Source organism: Limulus polyphemus, unplaced genomic scaffold (genome assembly GCF_000517525.1).
Source record: "Limulus polyphemus unplaced genomic scaffold, Limulus_polyphemus-2.1.2 Scaffold1927, whole genome shotgun sequence".
NCBI lineage: Eukaryota > Metazoa > Arthropoda > Merostomata > Xiphosura > Limulidae > Limulus > Limulus polyphemus.
In genome coordinates this window covers 146,671-166,063 of record NW_013667537.1, presented here as the reverse complement: position 1 = coordinate 166,063, position 19,393 = coordinate 146,671, and the positions used below count along the sequence as shown (strand labels likewise).

The following is a 19,393-nucleotide window of genomic DNA, read 5'->3' as shown; positions in this document are numbered from 1 at the left end:
ATTTTAAAAAGTGTGGATGACAGCATATGATGTTATGTATAGTAGTTCCACTCAAAATATTTATAATTAATATTTAGTAATTATAAATAAATATGAATAAATAAATAATTATAAATATAAATATTTATTTAGTGTACTTTGCTAAAATTTTTTAAAATTTTCTAACTTTCATGTGTGCCACACAGCTCCAAGTAATTTTTGTCCTGTAGGCGATGCATATATATATATATATATATATATGTATATATATTTTATTTTTCTTCCTAACTCAAAATATATGTTTATATTCAATAATAAGCTATATTCCCTTGAGAATATGATTATTCCTGTCTTGTTTTCTTCACGATTTTCTTTCTTTGTTAGTGATTTTATTACTACAGACTTGTTTCCTCACTTTTATGATGTCAAATCATGTAGTTTGAACAATTATTAATGAAGCACAGCTTTGAAAATTACTATAGGCAACATTTAAATATGATTTTTTAGAGTAAATTTATTAAGTTTTACATTATTAATATATAGTTAGTAAAGTGGTTTGAGCAGTAATTTATGGTTTCATGGGAAAGTGACTAGAAAAAGTTCTTGCAGGTTTGAAAAATATAATGGGAACTTTAGGAGATTTAGAGCAGAACACAGACATTGGCATTTTATTAGATTTTAGATTTAGTTTCTTTTGATTTTTGTGTCATTCCTGAAAATGGTTTCATGGCAAATTATATCTTTTTGAGAGCTAAAGAAATTTTCTTGTGTAACAAGACATCAGGTTTACATTCCTTGTCCCCACGGGACAATTACAACCAGGTCTGCAATGCCTTCTACAGGGCTTGTTCCGTCTGTAGTTCTGACAGGTTTGTTTATACGGGGAACCTCGTGTTGTAAACATGGCAGCTTTTGGACAGATATGTGGCTGTCAACCCATTGCCAAAAAAAAATGTGGTCTGTATTTTGGGGATATGGATGTGTTATACAAATGACAGTGAAATTCCACTATTCACGTAGGGAAGAGTAATTTTAAAGATGGCAGTAGGTGCTGGTGACTAAATATTTGGAACAGTTAGTGCACAAAGCTGTTCTTTTAGTCTTGTTTGAAAATTCTGAAACATACAATAAATTTATTAAATGTGTCGTGATCTAGCTGCTGTAAAGCTTTTACTTTTGTGTATTTGTAAGATAAACTTGGATTCTTTGTATAATATACTTTTGTTTTTGTTTATTTGGTATAAAACTCAGTATTTTTACATTTATGAGCCCTCCCAGTGGCACAGCAGTATATATGCAAACTTACAATGCTAGAAAGTGGGTTTTGATACCCGTGGTGGGCAGATCACTAATAGCCCACTATGTAGCTTTGTGCTTAATTATAAATAAAACAATACATTTACGAAAATTTATTTGCAAAACAAACATTGTTCACAAGTATGGATAGAAAGTTTTGTTGGGTTGTAGTTTATTTTCGGGGTGAATGAGTCGGAACAAGCCTGCATTTGTAAAATAAGAAGAATGTGTATGATTTACACACAGGTCTAATATAATACAAGTTTAATGTCTTCAAAACATACTACCTGTGTGTATTGGCTAATAAGTTAAGTTTACTGCATCACAGATTAAAATACTTTCTTACGAAAAGAATATTCATTTACCAGTAAATTGTATAGAGGTCACTGTGAAATAAAGAAATTCTACAAAATAATTTTTACATAAGATTCATGTCTGTCTTTATTTTTTCGTACATGTAAAAGTCAATATTCTCATTTGGAAAATATTTTAATTATTAGGGTAATTAAAAATTCCTAAATTTAACTAAGATTTTGATTTTAAAATCTAACATTTGACAATAAATTTCATACTTTGCTAGTATTTGTTATTTCCACTCTGTTCTGAAAGCAAATTTAGTTTTTACATTAGCCTAATTCTTGAAGTCATCAAAATGATGTTGTGAATCACATTTTGAAATGTTAAAAACATTGATTGTGAATAAATTTTGAATTGTGTAAAACATGAACTAATGTTTTTTATTTTACAGTGTATAGTTTTTATTATTTATAATACTTTAGTCTTTCAGTATTTTAGTCTTCCACTTTTATTCATCAAAGCTTCCAATGCCGCAGGAAATTGCCTGTTTATAAATTTATGTATCATTGCCCCATATGTTCAGAGTGTGGATGAGAAAATTATAAAAAATATGTAAATCTTCAAAAGAAAAAGAATCTATCTGGTAACTTAACCTTAGTATTAAAATTAGTGTCATACACTTGTATATGTACAGAAAGTAATTTGGAAATTGTTAAGAAGGTAATCATGTAATGAAATTAATTAATGAGCAACATAAACATTATTTAAACAAGTTGATAAAATTCTATTATCACAGATATTAAGATTAATGACTGGAAATATTTTGGGGATTTTTTGTCAATTTATGATGTTACTTATTTTAAAAATATTAAAACTGAAGGTATGTTTGAAAGTAAGTGTTTAATTCATGACAGTTTACACTATTTTTATTTATTTTTTGTCTTTTATGAATATTTAATTTTGTCAAACATTTCATGTTATTTCCCATAAATTTAATCAATAAATGATAAAAAACTTAGAATATGGGTTTATAAGGTGATTTTATATATGTGTATTCTGTTTAAAATTTAATTCGTTTTTACAAACATCCCATGTTTGTATTTCTGTTGATAATTTTACTGCTTTTTAACAGTAATGCTTGTGTGTATGAAACTAAACTACTACTACGAATTTTTCGATCTTATTTCAGGCTACGGCTGTAGAATATCCAGAAATTCTATATGATAAATCGGGCTACGTATTGAGCTACCAGCCCTATAGTACTACTAAACTTCGGAAATGGTTTTCTCCCTCAAACAGTTACATTCAAATTGAACCTATAACCAGCGAAATACCATGTGGTGAAATGATTCCTGTAACAGTTTCATTTACTCTAACAAATGACATGAATATTTCTCTTATGTATCAGGTAAGGAAAGAAATATTGATTCAGTGATTGTTTTATAAACCTTTTGATATCTTATTTGAATATTGTTCTCACTATTAACATAGTTAAGAATTTGTAAGAATAATCAAACCAAGTGATACCTACACTATAATACTAAAATTAATCTCTAGGCTTTGCTGGATTGGTTATATAGATAGAAAGTATGTGCATGTTTTCATAATAGCATGTTAGCTGTTTGTGGGAACTTAAAATATTATCATTGTGATATACCATCGATGAGAATATTAGTTTTTGTTATTATTTAAAAATGAAGATGCACTTAATTAGGACTGGGAACCTGAATACAACTTATTTTATGCAGTGTACTAAAGATAAAAACATATACAAACCTTAATAGCACAGATTGAAATCATATTGAAAAGAATGAAATCCAGAAAAAATTGTGGAAGTTTCTGAGATCAATGATCTGTTTGAAAATATTTCCATTTAGTTTTTTATTTCTATATACTGTTGTAACATCTTTATTTCTTAATGGGTTGTTTTGAATTATCTGATGAAAAATTACTCAACATGCAGTTTACTTCAGGAGAAGAAATAAGTTTATATTTTTGTACTTTTATGCTTTGTAATTTGTGAAAGACTTGTTTACAAATGATGTTAAACTTCTCTAACAATGATACTAGGACTAACATACAAATAATCCATGTACTTTTACAAAATAATATGATAACTCTCTTTTATCACAATTAACTTTATGCTTCACAGAATGTTGTATTTTAATCCATGTTGGAAAGTGCTAGAACACTTCATGCCACCACTTTGAGTTTTCTAAAAGTTTGAGGCTTATCTTAACTTTCCAAACTTAATAGTATCATCAATGACCCATAGCTCCCTCTAGCTAACAAATAAATTAACATTAAAAATATATAGCTTACAACACTGCCACCATCCCGGATTGTGTAGTACCTTGAACAATCCTAACAAGAAACATAAAAAGGTTACAATAAATTGTCCATTCACCAAGTGTTTTTTGGTGGTTTTTTTTCTTCTGAAGCCCATGGTATACAGAAGGAATTGTGTTTTGTCCATTTTTACTGGCTGTCCTGTTGCTCGAGTTCTTTCTGGATAGGTGGTTGGGGGGAATGCAATTGGCAGCTCCAGCCCTGATGATCCTCTGGAATTTGTTTTGACAGGAAACTTCAGGCACCTCAGCAGGTTGATATTCTACTGAGAAGTTCTTCCCTGGAGTTAGTGAATTAATTTTTCTCTTATTAATTTACTTCCAAAGGTGATTGTGGTGGACAACCTTTTGCTTAGATCATCTATCCTCTGAACACCTACTTAATTTTGGAGTTTGTCTTTTATTATATTAAGAACTGTTAAGCTTGATTAAATCAAGCTTTATCAACATTTGCAGCACAGCTATATTTTTGCTGTATCAGAAGCTGATATAAGTCTTTCCAGGGTTGTCAGGTTTTTATAGGCTGCAGATGTTTTACAGTAGGTGTCTGTAAAATGTTGGTAATAAATTCAAACAATAAATGGACAGGACGCAATCCACTTGTTTAAAAATAATATATTCAAAATAAGTCAAACTATTGGATATCACAGTTATATCCAAAGCTTTAAATAATTGTCTTCTTTTCATCAAAGTACACTCAGGTGGGATAAATTACTTTAGAACACCCTTTGACTATACAAGTTTTTCTTCTTTATCTCTGTTGTTACAATGCTACTGTGAAATTCACTTTATATATCACCTGTTATGACTAAACTAACAGTCACACAGTCGAACTTCACTTTCACTAACTTAACTTTTTTCTAACTTTTAACTTGCTGTATCTGTATATATTTATAATATACAAGAGAAAAATCTAGAGCTATCTAGCTCTCTAGTAGCAACAATATTACACGAGGAGAAGAACTTGAAAGCTTCGTGTAAGATGATGGTCAACAATATTACTAAAGCCTAGTACAACAATTAAACTGCATATACAACGTATGAATCATACTGAGTTATGTAATAAAACTTGTCAAAGCTATCGATTTTAAAATAATTAACTTTTAACACTCTTATTATGAAAACTAAATAACCATTAAATAATAAATCACTAAATAAACTAAATAATAACTCAAACTAAATAGTCTTCTATATCCAACAAGGGTGAAGTCATATACATCTTTATTCTTCACTTCCATGAGCATTTCAACCACTATTTCCTGAAGAAGTATTTGGTTCTACTATGGCCCAGTCACTAGATTAAAGATTATTGCTAATAAGTCCTGATTTGAGAATCTAACTTTTTGGTGATACAACGACCACTATTCCTGTTATCAGTAGACATTCAACATTTGGTGTAGTAATTGCCATGTAGTATATCGGGATTTCATGGTTATTGATTGTGAATCTATTTAAAACTAACCTAACCTAGCATCACTGACTCAGCATGAAATCAGTTCCAAGATATATACGTCTTCAACTTCACAATGACACATCATGAAGTACAGAGAATCTTCTTTCAGTAAGGATAACTTATAACTTCCCTTATGCCTGAACTTTATGTCTACCTGCTATTTGCATTAATCCCTCTTCTTTCTTCATCTCTGGAGATAGTTTGGACCTTTTTATTAGCAAATCAGGTAAAACAGTTGTTACTGTGGAACTATTGTCAATCAACGTACTATAAGGTTTTCTTTTAATAATACTTTGTATTTGTGAATAGTTTTCCTCAAATAATGAACTTCTTTTCTTACTTGCAACAGATGAAGTAATCACAGCTGTTGATTCCTAACAGTGTTGGCTGTAATGGCCATATTTTCTACAACTACAATAATTAAGTCCTGGTATTCTTTGAGGGGAGTTCTTATTCCATACAAGCTATTGTCTGCAGTTCCTGGTAATATGTCCCTTCAAGTTACACTTGAAACATCTATTGTCACATGGTTTATTTCCTTTTTTCTGTTTAATACATTGCTTGATTAATTTTTCCAGTTCGTCTTGGCTATTCTTGGAGGTGAGGATTGATGTTTCATTACTACAGGATATAATATTCCTGTAACTTCTGGATGGTCCTCTTTGTAATTTATCTGCAACTTTGATGAATTCCAGTTCCATCACCAACTGCAGAGCTACATTTAGAGACATAAATCTACTTTGCTTCAACTTGATCTTCAAATCCTCATCTGTTATGCTCTCTGTAAATTGGTCACGTACCAAGAAATCCATTATCTCTCAAGGAGTTTCTGGGTAAGATAACTGTCCGAGCCTTTCCAAGTCTAAAGCAAGTTCAGCTGAGATTTCTTCTTTCCTTCATACTCTGTTTCAGAACTTCTCTTTCAATATTTCTTTCTGGTGTGACACTCCAAACCTGTTAGATAATGCAGTTACCAACACTTGGTAGTTGTTACGGCTTTCATCTGGAAAGTTACTTAATGTCGTAAAAGCTGGTCCATTTAAATTGGCAGCAAGATAGAGGATTTTTTGTTCACTATTTCACCTGTTTGCTCATAAAATTATTTCCCAATGAGCCTGGAGTGACCTTCCCATCATAGTCCATTAGTTTATTTATTGGCTGATGTTGAACTGATTCTGGAACTGGATTTGGTAGTGTCATGGCTAGATTAGTCTAGGAAAGCTTTTCAGTGAAAGGTGATACAGCAGTAGTGCATGGTAATAGGTGTAGACCATACAAGTTCTCCTATTCCATATTTATTAGTTGATTGTGTTTTTGGTTGGAACTCTTAAACCAATGCAAAGAAGGATTTGGCTGGTTTAATCTTTGTATTTAATTATTTATTTTTCAGATGTTTTATATTTTTACAGATATTCAAAACTAAAAATCAACCTTGTAATTAGTATAGCTAATTAAATATCCTGTTCTTACGTTCTTACTTATAAAGATTAGAATGCATTCTTTGACTAACTGGATACCCTTACTGTTAACATTTTGGACATAAAAACCCATAATATCTCATGAGGTTTGGTCAGCTTAAGGGATTTATGTTAATTCTTAAAGCTAATAATGTAATAAAAGTATATTAATAAAATCAAGAATAATAAAACTAGATACATATATATATATATATATCAGAATATTATAATTAATATTGTTAATGACAGTAAAATTAAAAAAGAATAAAGTATCCCTTACCTATGGAATAATGAACACTATTTGCTTGTTTCAAATACTTTCATAGATTTTTTTTCAGATGTTTATTTTGCTATAGCATATACATGTATTGTTATTTGGAAATCATTTTACTAAATATGCATAATTATGTATCAACTGTATCATGTATGCTTTAGGGTAATTTCTTGAAGTGAATCGTGCTTCCTTTAGAAATGTAAGTAAATTTAAAATTTAATAAATAAAGCAGACATACAGTAAATATATTTTTCCATATATAGGTTATGTCTAGGGGCCAGATGATCGAGTATGGTTCAAAAGACATATTCTTTTCAAAACTTGATGACATCTCAGAAAATTCATCATTTTATGTTTCATACTTAAATAATGATAAAGGTGCAACAGACCAGAAAAAGACCTTGCTCCCTTTAACAGTAATGAAATACACTTTCATGCTAAGTTCTCGAACATCAGTGTCTCCCGTGGTACGCTTGATAGTTTTCTACGTTCGAGATGATGGAGAAGTTGTTGCTGATTCACAAGAAATTAAGATTGTCAAGTGCCTACTACATAGGGTAAGATTTATGGAAACTGTTTTCACTTGAGAAAATGTTTTGGTTGCAAGTGCATTTATAAAGTATGACCCTTGAAATGTGAAACTTTTTAATTGTGGATATAACTCTATTGAAATATATCCTATAATTTTTTTTTAACCTTGAAGATATTAAAATCTACACATTAAGCCTAATAAAAAATTTCAGTATATCCTGTATTGATCTGATATGGATTTCGAGAAAAGTGAAAAAAGAAAGAAAAAGAGAGCATTAATAATATTTTCTAAATTTTGTTCTTCTTCTGTGAAGGATCTTATTACAGTGGTATGAGAAAAAGTGTTATTGAAACTTTGCATTTAACTAATTGATAAAAACTTGAATTCAGCCTATGTACAAATGAAGTTGTCAACATTGTTAATGTCTTATTACTTACCTTAGTAGTAAATTCTTGTAGTGTTATGGAATTTTTCTATTAAATGTTAAAGGTCAAACTGAAGTTTGGAGCACAAAAGAGTTATCCTGGTTCAGAAACCAGTGTTCACCTTGAAGCTTCACCTCATGCTGTTTGTGGAGTAGGAATTGTTGATAAGAGTGTAGATTTGTTGGAAAAGAGGAAATGCTCTCACTAAACAGAAGGTAAGTATCATACAGTGTGTTGTATAAACATTTTATTGTTTTATATGGGAATGTGGAAAAGAGGAAATGCTCTCACTAAACAGAAGGTAAGTATCATACAGTGTGTTATATAAACATTTATTGAAAATTGTTCTATATGTGAATGTTTTTGTGTTGCAAATACTTCTTAGAATGTATCGTATTATTTCTATAGAGTTATTAAAATTTCTGCCATTACACTTACTTGTCATAAAGTAGGGTTAACTTTCACAATTATAAAATCAAGCATGGGCATTAAATAAGAATCTATGTTTTGAGAAACATTTGTTTTAATAATGGTCTTTAAAATGATCCATATTGTATCAGAAGTTTTTGTTTGTTTGTTTGAAGTTAAGCACAAAGCTACACAATGGCTATCTGTGCTCTGCTCACCATGGGTATCAACTCAGTTTCTAGACCTGTAAGTCTGTAGACATACTGCTTTGCCACTGGGGCATATCAGAAGTTGTCCAAAAAGTTTTTAGTTGAATATTTAAATACAGTTTAATTCCTTGTATCACATACAGGACAAATTTTAGTGGTGTTTGATAATGTTGAAAATGATTTAATATTCTTCTCATATCAAAATAAGTCCTACTCTTATAGAGTATATCAGTGATAGTCACAAAGATGACTAAACACTTTACAAATAATGTTATTCTTTAAACCTGTTGTAGCAGTTGGTCTTACAATGTTAATATACATACACTAGTTTAAATAGTGTAATCTTCTTAACTTATAAAAGTTATGGAATATTGGAATGGTTGTACATTTTTTCTTCTCAGGCTAACTTAAGTTTTAAACATGTTTATAAGTTAGTGTTAGATTTGTTTAGTCCCTTTCTCATCCCATCTGCATTTTGGAGGCATTTTTAGAAGACTAATTGAGTTTTTGAACTTATAATTGATGTTTGTTCCTACTCATTATGGCTTGAATGATCACTTCCAGTTCTCACTTTAATTTTTTGGTCTACTGGTACAAGATTCCTGGGTTTCTAGGTACTGGAATGTGTTCTTCAAATGCAGGGACAGCATCACTGCTAGCGTGTTCTGACATTCTTAAAAATTCAAGTTTCTTGTTATTTGATGTTTGAACTTGTTCAAATCCTTGTGTACATCTATAAAAAAAGCTTATAGTGGATCAGTTAATGTTATTATTATGTTTTTACCACAGTTCTTGCTTTAAAAAGAAACCATGCTTAATTAGTTCTGCTGATAACTGCCAAAACTAGAAAAATATTTTGTCTTTTTTAAAAGTATCATAGTGTTTGACATTTCTGTAAAAACAAACTATATGTTTACCTTCTCAAGAGTTTTTATTTTTTACCAAGCAAATACTACCTTCCTTATGACAACTTTAATGATTTCTTTTCAATAAAAAATTAACAGTAATTCAGTTAAATCATTTTACATCAATCAATAATTTCTACATGCTATAATAGCACATCAAGTCTCACCATTCAAATTTCATGCAAAGAAGCATAAGAGTTAATGAGTTTAATAAAAGCTAAATTTTTAATTAGAAAAATAAAACTCTTAAGTAAGAAGAGCACACGATTATTTAGCTACATCTACATGTATTTATTGTAGATTAATATTGATGAGAGATATAGCTTCACCAGCTTTAAATTCATACATAATGACACAATGGAGCTTTTCCTTGGTGGTTTGAATTGATCAATTTTTTATAGAGATAGTTAATATCACTTTTGAAAATTCTGGCTTTATACTTTAACTGTTTCTATTATGAGCAGTATTAGTTCCACATATCCTCTTAAAAGTTTCTGTACAGCTCCTACTGAAACATGAAGTTTAACATCAGACTGTTACTTTGATATTGACAAATTTTTCTATGGCATTTCTGTCATGGGAGCCAGGAGTGCATTTACCACACTACTGCTGGGAATAGTATGACTGCCTGTAATTTTTCAAGCATTAACTGTCTGAGTGGTTGGATGACAGCCAGTAACAGTAACATAAAGCTGTACCCTGGTGCAGTTAGTTTTTATAGATGTATGTGGGTGGGTAATTATATAGTATTTGCATTTTATATCTATTTTATTTACTGTTTTCATAAATATTTCTAATACTGTCCCAACTGTAGAGAGTTATCTCTTCCTCCCAGCCATTGTGACTGAGTGTTCAACATTGCTGCTGTGGCCAGTTTATTATTTGTCCCTGGAGCTGAAAGTTACACATTCTACTAACTGTGAAACTTCTGCATATGTTTCATTAAACATAGCATGGCCATGACAATGGTGTTTCTGCTTGAGTTCACACAGACATGAGGTTCTTGTTGGTCCATGGCTTCTTCTCTTTTCATGAGAAGGTTCCTAGCTGAACCAGGGTACATCATGCACATAAGTTGATAATAACTATACCATCATGAGGTGAGTTTGATCAGGTTGGGGAACATCATTTTCTCACTGTACCTCATTTTTAGCTGCTACTAAAGGTCTATTCACTGTGGGGCTTCAGCAGTGCTGAATACTGAACTACATGGCTAACTATACAGGCTGCTCCAGAGATTTGCAGTGTAACCATTGTCAATTATTCCTTCTTGGTAATTTTCCACCATTGTCCTCAAGTTGGTTGATCTGTATTAGAATGACTAATGTTGTCAGTGGTTCTGGATGTAACAGGCCATAATTCAATAGATGGAAAGAGCATACTTAAATTATTAGGAGCTATCATCATTCAGAAGAATGCTTCCTTGAGTCAGTTGAAGACCCTCTACTCTCACTTTTTATCTATTTGGATCTTATCCTCTTTACTACAGTTCTCATCAGAATGCAGATGAATCTCTTGGACAGTATCTTTCAAGGAGCACAAGAGAGAAATAATCTGATTAAAATGATTTTACAAATCAACTACCTCTTCCAAAGTGACTAGATCCTGATTAATGATGCCAAAACTCATCTGAGAGAGGTAAGCTGTGGTAATTCAAGGATAAAATAAATAGAATTACCCAGTCTCTTCAATAATTATAGAGTCAAGAAGGTTAGGTTATTGTGATTTCTCGCACATGTGGAAAGAAAGAGGCAAAACTTGATGTAAAGTTGAAGCAAACTAAACACTGTTTTTTGCAAACAATAGAAGAATGATTGTGTAGAAAGAGGACTACTGCATTTATGGTAGTGAAGTAAATGGCTGAAGTATATTTAAACAAAAGAAAATGACAGTAAGTTGGTGCCTATTTTTTGTGATTAACTCAAAGAAGTGTTGTATATATGATCAGTTGATTGATGGATACAGTATACAAAGATTTCCATAGCAATTCTTGATTTCTAGTCAGAAACAACTCTATCTGAAAATACCAAAACTACATTTAAAGTTCTTCTCTGTAGTTGAAGAGTCACATAATTGGATCATAAGGATCTGGAAGTATCTCTGTTGTGTTTAACAATTGCAGAACCATCCCACATACACAGGACAAAGTAGGAAACAGTATACCAACCCATGAAACAATAGATAGTTTCAATGACTGAATCCTCTTACAGAAAGTAACATCTAAGACTGAAATTAGCAGGTTTATAATGTTCTAAGTTAGAACTTGAAAAATATTGTAACATTTTATATAAATAAAGTATATTGGTATTGGAGAGTGAGATGTGTGGTATGAAGATACCATGGAGTTCATTGCTTTTTACTAGATAGCACTTATTTTTTATCACTGTGAATGTTGGACGTCTTTGACTTGCAGATAGGAAAGGAATTATAAGTAATCTATTGATTTAAAAAGAATTTTCTGTGACAATATATTGATCTTTGTGTGTTTATCAAGTATCATATTTAACACCTATTGTTGATGGGAGTACTTTAGTTATGACAGTAGAGTGAGGCATACTCTGCTGGTGTATATTTTGATTTATTTTCAAAGTCCTGTTAGTTGATGGAATAAGTATTTTGAAAAAAAGTGAAATATTCTTTTTCAGAGTTGTGGTGTCAAAAACGTGACTTGTGGAGATTTATAGCTGATTTCTTGCTTTTGAGAAGAGGCCTATATTGATGACAAATTTTAAGGAATATTTCTTAAAGTTAAAGTTTTGTGATCTCTTTCATGACCAGTCTGTAGATTTATTTCAATGTCTAAATAAATGCTTTTTATAAGAAGAAGCTAATCATGGTTGGGTGTTGGTACTTTTTGCACAATTTTGAAATTGTCAGTAAAAGTTCTTGTGTGGTTATGTTACTAGATTTTTTAAATATATATCCATATAAGACTTGGATCTTTTTTGTTTAACAGTGTGTCTTATTACTTGGAATAAATTCATGGAAGTTGTACTTTAATGTGATATAAATAGTTATAAGATGATGAATACCTGTTGTAAACATGACTTTGAATTAAAAATATCTTTTAAAACAGCAATTATTCCATTTCGAGATTTATCCTATTTTCAATGTCTTCATATGTAGATTTTTGAGATTCTTCAGAAATATGACTTGAATCGAAATACACTCCCTCACCAAATAAGTGACAGCTACTGTGAAAATAAAATTGCTAAAGAAGGTGAGTCAACATCTCAATTTACTTGTATTATGTAACCTGAAAAACACAAAAGTCAAGAAATACATACATTTAGTGATGCTTAAGACTAAGCATAAAGTTTAATGAATTATAACTTTGCAAATGTATGATGAAAATATAATATAATTATTTTTTTTCCCATTGGTTGTATGTAAGTTTCACTTGTTTTTTAGAAAGTGTACTTATGATAAAGTTTTAGGTGATGTTTTTTATCATGATATATATTTTTGGACTTTACAGTAAGTAGTTTTTTGAACTTTGAAGAAAAATTGATTATTCATTATTTTGGATTTATTATTGCTAGTTATGATTTAAAAATTCACTGCTACTTCAGTGCATGATCTATATCAGTGGTTCTGAAACCATTTTGCTACCCACTCCCCCAGATTTTGAATAAAATGTTAGATTGTGACTCTCTACTACTATAATATATATACAGTACAGTGATACTCTGTCTCCATGGGTTGTTTTCAGTACAGCTGATAAACCAAAAAAATTTTTACTGATAGAACCACACCAACTGAATTTAAAAACTAATTTAAATATTAATTTTTGTTTATATATATATATATATATTAAGTTTTCTTTTTTACATTCAACACTTTTTTGAAGATTATAAGATTGTTTTTATGGACTTTTTAGTTTAAACTCAGTATTCTGATACGGTACCTTATTTCCACTCATATAATAACTATTATTGTTCAGTGCTGCATTCTGTATGTAAAGTTGTTTTGCATGTTACAAGCCTTGAAACTCCCACCTACCCCACGATCAATGTGGTTCACTGTATCTTTGTATGCAAATAATCATGCATCAACCCTCCACCAATAGGAGTGTGGCACACCCTCCTGATGCACATGACTTCCTCTATTCGATTCTACCAAACCATCACTTGTCATTAGGCAGTGGTCTTGTTCAGACATTTCATTTATCACAAATTTTTTTATATTGTTTCTTTTCTTCCTTGGTTACTTGTTTGTCTCAGTCTGCTCCTGTACCTTATTCTGTACCTATTTCTTGTCCTTCACCCTCCCAGCCTTTACCTGTTCCTTACTCCAAGGATTTGTTGGTTCGTTGTTTGACTTACAGTCGTGCTGTTTGCTACCAACAGTTCGGGTGACTATTTGGTGGTATTCAGCCCAGTAGGGCATGTTTGTCCAATTTGTTCACCTGTGGCAGGAGTTCACTTCCGACCCATGGGTGATCAGGCTTTTGTCGGAAGGTCTTTCTCTTCATTTTCTATCCCCTCCTCCTGTTCTCTGGTTCCAATATCCTTCCCATTATCTTGGGCTCCCGCTACCAGTCAATGTTTATTCGAGGCTATTCAGACTCTTCTCTCACAACGTGCTATCAAGCCTGTCAGCCAGCCTTCCCCAGGTTTTTATTCCCAGCTTTTTGTCATCCCCAAGGAGACTGAGACTAGCATCCTGTGATCATTCTGTCCTGCATCAACTGATTTATGGAGATTCCACACATTACCATGAAATCTTTTCTCACCCTTTGGTGGGATTTTTCTCCAGGTCTGTGGATGATGACCAAGGTGATTGTCTCAGATTTTTACCTCCATATTCCCACTTCTCATCAGTTCTGAAACTATCTTTGGTTTGTCCACAATGAAATTGTATTTCAGTTTTGTGCTTGACCTTTCTGGTTTGTTTCAGTACCCTATGTGTTTTGTTGAATGGTTAAAGCATTTTCCGGGTAAATGTTAAAAAACACAAAAGAAATCTTCATCTTGAGAATTCAACCAACACAAGCTGCTTCTGTCAATAGTAGACGAGTGTGTTGAGAAGACAACAGTTTGGAAGGCGCTAACAGAAGCCAGTCATCCATATAAATGTGGAAGCACAACCATCAAGCATGCATAAGTCAGGACTTCAATGGAAGCTCAAGCCCCCATAAGCAATAGAACCTTGCACACAGAAAGATAGGGAGAAGAAAAGACATAGAGAACTGAAGCCCCATCAAATGCAGACAAAGTGGAGAAGGTTGGGCTCAACTATTATCTCCTCAGGTCGTACACATATGCATTCTCATTCATGGACATTGCACATCCATGGAATCTTGTTTGGGATCCTTGGGCTCCCCAGTTACTTTTTCTGCTACTCTTCTTCAATCTCCATTGGTGGTTGAACAGGGAAAGCACTATGGTGGGGGTACTCCTTTCTCCTCTTTGTCTGGATTTGCATCTGTTCATCGATGCTTATCTCCAGAGTTGGGGGGGGGATGAGTCCACACCATGGTTTGAGATAGAAATGCCATACCATCTCGACATATGGGAGCTTCTTGCAGTGTGACATGCTTTGGATCATTTTCTTCCTGTTGTATGGAACAGTTTTGTCACAATCCATTAAGACAGTTCCACTGTTGGTTCTTATTTCAATTGCCAAGGAGGCACCCATTCTCATTGCCATTGTGGTCTAATATTGGAACTACTTTACTGAGCCAACACACTGCAGATGCATCTCATAGTGTGTCATGTTTTGGGTGCTTTCAACCTTGTGGCAGATTGTCTTTCTCAACCTGATCATATTTACCTCACAGAGTGGCCCCTCGACCCTCAACTTTTCCTGTGGCTTTGCAATCAGTGGGGTACTCCTTAACTGAATGCATTTTCCACTTCCCTCATCACCAAGTTACCTCTTTTTTGGTCTTCGGCTCCTCATTCACAGGCCCTGGCAGTGGATGATCTCTGTTAGGATTGGACCAACTGGTACCTTTAGCTTACCTCTCTATATGGCACTTTCTTAGGGTGTTTCATTCATCCATTCCACTCTGTGTCAGGGCCTTCTGATTGGTCCATACTGGCTGGCACAACCTTGGTTTTCTCTTCTTCTTCACCTCAAAATTATCCCCTTACCTCTTCCTCTTACTACATCCCTCCTCCATCAACCTCAGTCACTGGTCATTCATCCTGCCATTCACACCTTCTGACTGAACACCTGACATTTATCTGGTACTGTGTGCAGAGACCTGGATTGTTTCTGTGTGTTACTTCCTTTTTAGCTCGGTCCATTTGCCCTTCCTCCCTTGTGGTTTATTAGCATAAGTGGAATGTCTTCCACCATTGGTCATTAAACAGTGGGGTTTCCTTTTTTCTGCCCACTGTTCCTTTCCTTACGGATTTTCTTCCCTAGCTGTTCAACCATGGGTCTTCTGTCTCTTCCATTGCAGGATATGAAGCAGCCTTGCCCAACACCTTCCGTTTTTCCAGGTTATGTGTTGTGTTTTCTTCTCCTCCTACCATCTCCCTTTCATTGCATTCCTTCCTGATTTGTCGACATCCTCATCAGGTGGTTCTTCTTATGTACTCTGGTATCACAAGAAACCTCTAATTCTTTCTATATTCAGTCATATTTAAAGCTTCTTTATAGCTGTTTCCATGGATGTGTTTCTTTAGTAAATGATCAAACCACTTGCTGTGATATCATAAAATGGCTAATATATTCTTGAGGATCATAGTTTCTTAGAAAAAATAAAAGCTATTATTTGGGATGGGCAGAAACTATTTAAAAAGCCTACGGCTACTTTGTTTACAGGTGTGGCATGTGGGTATATGATGGTTTTTTTCTACTTTCTATAGTTTTTAAAATCTTTTTGATTACTTAGCTTCTGTGCTGTCATGGCCGCAACACATGGTGCAGAATGTGATTAACATTATCTTTTTTGGGTTGTTATGCTTCTGTGTTCTCTTTAGTAGGAAACATCTTCTCTACCTGCAATGATATTTCAGTGTTGTGTGGAGCATTTAGATTGAACGGATTGGCAGTGGAATGTTCTTTGCTGGCTAATTATGACATTGATTGAAAGTAATATCTGACAAATGATATCTGAAAACAAAGGTCATGGGTTTACACTGTCTACTTGACAATATCTTCAGTTCAATAGCAGTCAATAGCAGGGAGAGAAGGCTGCAGGACTAGGCACAATCTAGTAGAAATGGACTGTCCAGATATCTGCATAGGGCACACTGCATTTTCTCTTTTACGTATGGAACAAAGATTTTGTTCAGACTTTTTATTCCACACATAAAAGGAACTCAGTTCCAATTATTTCGTACAGAAGCTCCTTAATTTTTGGGTGAACCTACTGTTATATGTAGATCTATCTCATATATTTATAGAGAAATTGGGTTATCTGAGAACATTTTGAACATTTTTTTAGAATATTTTTCTTTGTGAATTACACAAGATAAGCTTTAGGACAATATATTTATTCTAAGATATTTTTGAGTTAAAATTGTTCAAATGGTGTTAGATTTGATGTATAAAATTGACTTAAAAATTTATGGCTGAAAATAACTTAAAAAAATTTATTTGGCAAAACTGATGCCAAAAAATATGAAAAAACAAGAAACCATGTTTTCAGGTACAATAATTTAGGATTAAGTTATTTTTTTTAATCTTAAACTGTTTAAATAAAAATGTATCATGCTTGCAACAAAGTGCAAAGCCTTTAACAAGCTAAAATACAATTAATAGCATTCTGTGAGTTTACTTATCTATTAAAACTCCAAATTTTTGTTGATGAAAATAAACATTACTTCCTAACATTGATTAAAAATTGTGCACAAATATGTTTAGGATAGGTAGGTCAGATTTTTATATTTTTGTATTAAACATTATTACACTTTACTGTAGCTTACCATTATCAAAGGAGAGAACATTTTTGTAGTGTCTGTCTGAGCATTCATCTGTCTCCCGTTTGAAAAGCTGTGCATGCAGGCAAAGCTCAACATTCACTTTTAAAATGACAGGAGAACAGGCATGTATAATGTTGATGCCAAATTATATTTCACAAGCAGGATGTTCTACACTAAGTTAGGAATTAAGGTTGTTAGGAATTAATCACACTATCATTCACATTCCAAAATGTGATGTAACTTAAAGAATAAAAATTTAATATATATTTACTATATGTTATTGTTAAGCGGCTCTTAGCATGACTGAAATGCTCAACAATTACTTTTTGTAGTGGGTGGTATAAGTATCTCAGAGCTTTAGCTCTAGGTGAAACCAAGAGTGCAACACAATTAACCTTTTTAAAAGTCTGTGGAATAATTTAAATTGATAGGTTAACTTAAACTTTTCCCATCACCGTGATGGGTACTTATGCTTGTATTCTATCAAACCAAAAATTAAGTAAGTTTCATGTATTTTATTTTAATAAATGTGCATTGTTTTTCCCATCCTTATAGCATATTTACTTCCCATGAGGCCTATAGGATATAAGGTGAAGTCTTTGTTTCTAATACACAGCTGCATGAATAAAATTTCATCTGAAATATACTGGGTAATTAGTAATTGTAGTTGGTTTATATATACCATGCCAAATCCAGTTCTTTTAATAATTACTGTGTTGTTCGGATGGAAATGGCTTTAAATATCCTGACCACAAGCAAACAAATCAAAATATATTACTGAAGCAATCCTATTTAGTTGAGGGACTGAGCATGCATGTTTGAGAGAGAACACCAGACTTTTTCAATTTAGGGGAGAGTGGGCATGTAAGTGTAGAAGAAAGAGAGAGGGAGGGAAATAGCACAAATGAAGGCTCTACAAAGTTTTTAAATTGTTTTAACATATAATTGATCATGGATAGAATAATTAGGAGAAGTCCTCACACAGAGAAGAAATAGAAATAATAGCCTCCTTGATTACAAATTACAAAAAAACCTGGCCTATTCAACTTGAGACCAATTGGTCATCCTATTTACCAAAAATTGCTATATTAGTCACTTTGGCCTCAACTTGTGGCCTTAGAATGGCCTCTGAGGCTGCAGTCACATGGCCCATGGTACTTCCCATGCAAAGTTGTATCTGTACCCCAAGTTTGGAGTTTGTAGCTCTAAAGATGTGTCCTTGTATAAGGAACAGACCCACAGAGAGAGAGAGAGACATTTGCACTTATATGTATATAGATTTACAGAATTAGTTTTCATTAACATACACAAACTCATATATGTAAATTACATATTTGTACTACAAACTACCAAAGTTCAAGGCTCCCAAGTGTGTCAGCATTAAGTTTATGATTTACATTACTAAAATCTGGAGCTCAATTCCCAGTGGTAGATAGAGTGCAGACAGCCTATTATGTAACTTTGCACTAAGAAAACAACAACAATCAAAATTCAAATTAATAAAACAATAATTTCAAATTAACTAATCTAAATTAATAATATAAAGATCATAAGGTGTTCATTTTACTGTTTCACAGTAATATGTATGCATTTTAGAACTTCTTAAACTTTAATATGTACTGAAAGAAAATTACTTTTTGAATTGCATAATTGTATATACAGTTATATATTTGTAATCTATATACTACTAAAACTATGAGATTGTGCTTGTCTGTAATTAAATACAGCAAAAACGGCACACAATAGTGCCATATTTGTAATTAAATGAGGATAGAAACAGAATACAACAAGTTTTGTTAAAATCGGGCCATGGGTTACTGAGTTAGCCCCGTTTTTCGGGTCTCTTTTATGAAAATTTCTAGATGAATTTAGGTACACATATCGGTTTTTCTATCTATCTATTCGTTTTCCACCTGATGAATCACTTTAA

General features: G+C 32.5%; 1 pseudogene; it reads left to right on the top strand.

Moving 5' to 3' along the window:
* The window catches only part of LOC106465385, a 163,917-nt pseudogene that overhangs the window by 55,593 nt on the left and 88,931 nt on the right, over nt 1-19,393 (top strand).